The 2,782-nt window shown below is 41.9% G+C and overlaps 1 long non-coding RNA gene across 1 annotated transcript; it reads right to left on the bottom strand.

The window, feature by feature from the left end:
- Positions 1-1,201: 1,201 nt before the first annotated feature.
- Positions 1,202-2,782, bottom strand: LOC121779626. Its single transcript, XR_006045860.1, has 2 exons — positions 2,255-2,782; positions 1,202-2,160 (listed from the first exon to the last, which is right to left on the bottom strand). It is a non-coding gene; the product is annotated as an uncharacterized LOC121779626 (long non-coding RNA).

A 2,782-nucleotide genomic window follows, 5' to 3' on the forward strand; every position in this document is an offset into this window, starting at 1 on the left:
AGGCAAGTGAAACCACCCTTTCCCTACAGAGGGGAACTTAGGAAGAAAAAAGAAGATCCAGCAGACTTCATGGAAATTTTTGGGAAGCTGGAAATAAATCTGCCATTTCTCCAAGCTCTGAAGCTGCCCATCTTCAGTAAGTTTATCAAAGAGTTCATCGCCAGGAAGACCAAACCCAGCGGTAAAACAGTGATTGGGGAGACCGTGTCGGCAGTGATTCAGAAGAGGGGGATGCCTTCCAAGCGTACTGACCCAGGTATGTTCACCCTTCCCATTTCGATTGGGAACATTAAAGTCGAGCATGCTATGTGCGATCTGGCATCAATAAATGTTTTACCGCTTTCGCTTTATAAGAAACTGGAAGGAGTAAGAATGGTTGATACAAAGGTGGTAATTCAATTAGCCGATAGGTCATGAGGGCGTGCTAGAAAATGTAATAGTTAAGGTGCATGATTTTCTATACCCTGCTGATTTTCATGTTATCAAGATGAGTGAATACCAGTCTGTTGAGTCTAGCGGAGTGCTTTTAAGAAGACCATTTTTACGCACCGCTAAGACAATCATCGATGTTTTTGACGGAACTATTTGCTTAGATTATCATGGAGAGAAGTTTACTTTTAACATTGATGAGGCTATGAAGAATCCACTGGATATAGAAAATATGCATGCTGTAGATGTGATTAACCCCCTGGTCTAAGAATTTCATGAGACAGAATTGATGCAGGAACAGGTGGAAAATTCGGAACTGAGTCACTCCATTGACAAGGAGGTGGCCAATTGGTGCAGTGCAGTAAACACACTGGGAATGACAGATGAAGAGTTAGCCGAAACAATTCTGGAATTCTGTAAGAGCCCTGAATCTGCCGGGTCTAAGGGGTCAGCTTGTGTAGCCAATGTGGAAAATTTACCTGAGCCTGAAGGATTAATCACCAAGGAGATAAAGAAGAACCCATTACCCTAGGATACAAGTTCAGCAAAGAAAGAACTGAAGACATTACCCCCAGGCCTCAGATATGCCTATTTAGAATAGAATGAAATGTTCTTTGTGATCGTTAACAGCAATCTGACCAAGGATGTAACAATCCGCTAAGCCGATATTATTAGAAACTATATTATTAGCTTGATTATCTATATAAGTAATGTTTATGCGATTAAATCCGAGCTACGTTAGATTGTCGTTGTTTGTTTGACGATAGGGAAGTGAAAAAAAAATAATTAAGACCCCAAAATTTAAAATTTTAATGTCCGATACATCCAACAAAAGTTCAACAAAATTTAATCTTTACATCTTGCGTTCTAAGGAAATCGGGTACTTCAACACGGACAGCCACGAACTTGAACCGATCAAACCTACACCAAATTAAATAAACAAGTGAACAATTATCAAATAATTACGTTAATAAACAAATATATATAATTAAAAAAAAAGAAAGAGGGCAAATCCAGAGGATCAAATTTTTTCCACATAGGATTTAATACTGCGATCAAATTTTTTCTACATAGCATTGAATACTGCATTTAATGATAGCAAGGGAATATCAAATCTCCAGACAAAGGAAAATGATTAGGATAAGAATGTAGCAACTTGCTGCCACAACTTGCTACCCACGCCACTTTCACTTGCCACTTGCCATTCTTTATGCATATGTATGGATATAAACAATCATTTTCACCCACCCACATCACAATCAAACTTTCCAAAAATTTCACATAGAATAGAGGAAGGAGAGTTGCAGATAATTGAAAATTTTCACATAGAATAGAGGAAGGAGAGTTGCAGATAATTGTAGGATCAAGTCCCCAATCCAACAACACTCTGTGCCCACGTAAAAAGGTAAATCCCAAACCTTTCTTTTCTGCACATACGTACAAGCATATGCATATCTAAGGAGAAAGTAGAATCTGCTCAAATCAGAAATCAACAATACACAACAAGTTTAACACCATGTTTCACCATCAAATCTCAAGTAGCAAGATAATTGTTCAAGGATCACCAAATTTATATAACATATATAATCCAAGTCCTACCACCAAGGTAAGCATAAATTAAGAATCTTATCTCATGGGTATGAATCTGCCGGAGACAGACTCTCGGCAGCCTAGAGACGATGAGGGCAGCCCGACACCCTAGCGACTGCCAATATCACAACCTTAACGAATCTACAATTAAAAAACACCAAACTTTTAAATCCAAGATTTAATCTTTAGAAAAAAATAACAAAGGGGAAAAATGATAAATATAAAATTGGCCTACCTTACCTGTCGGAGAATGGCGAGGCGCGGAGGAGAGGCGGCGAAGCCGCTGCCTGTGCATGCACAGCAGCGACGGTCAGCCGGCGCACGCACAGCAGCGGCGGTGGCGGTATGAGTAGATCCGAGAGAGGGAGAGATAGAGGAGAAAGAAAAGAAAGAGAGCGGAGGGAGAGAAGAGAGGGACAAGCAGAGGGGAAAGAGAGAGAGAGCGCCGCCGGAGGCGGCGGCGGATGGCGGTGCTGGACAGAGGCGGCGCCGGATGGCGGCGCTGGACAGAGGCGGCGGCATGAGCGTAGCCGAGGGGGAAGAAAGAGAGAGGAGAGAGAGGGAGAAACGGAAGGGGAAGAGAGAGACACCGCTGGAGGTAGAGGCGGACGGCGGCGACGGCATCAGCTGGAAGTGAGAAGGAGGAGCTTCTCTCACATCAATTTGGGGTTTAGAATTATTGTGAGGAAGATGATGACTTAGTATATATGTGGGTTTTATTTATTTCTTTTGGGCTAGCAGTTTAATTGGTGATTGGGCTGCA

Source organism: Salvia splendens, chromosome 19 (assembly GCF_004379255.2).
Source record: "Salvia splendens isolate huo1 chromosome 19, SspV2, whole genome shotgun sequence".
Lineage (NCBI taxonomy): Eukaryota > Viridiplantae > Streptophyta > Magnoliopsida > Lamiales > Lamiaceae > Salvia > Salvia splendens.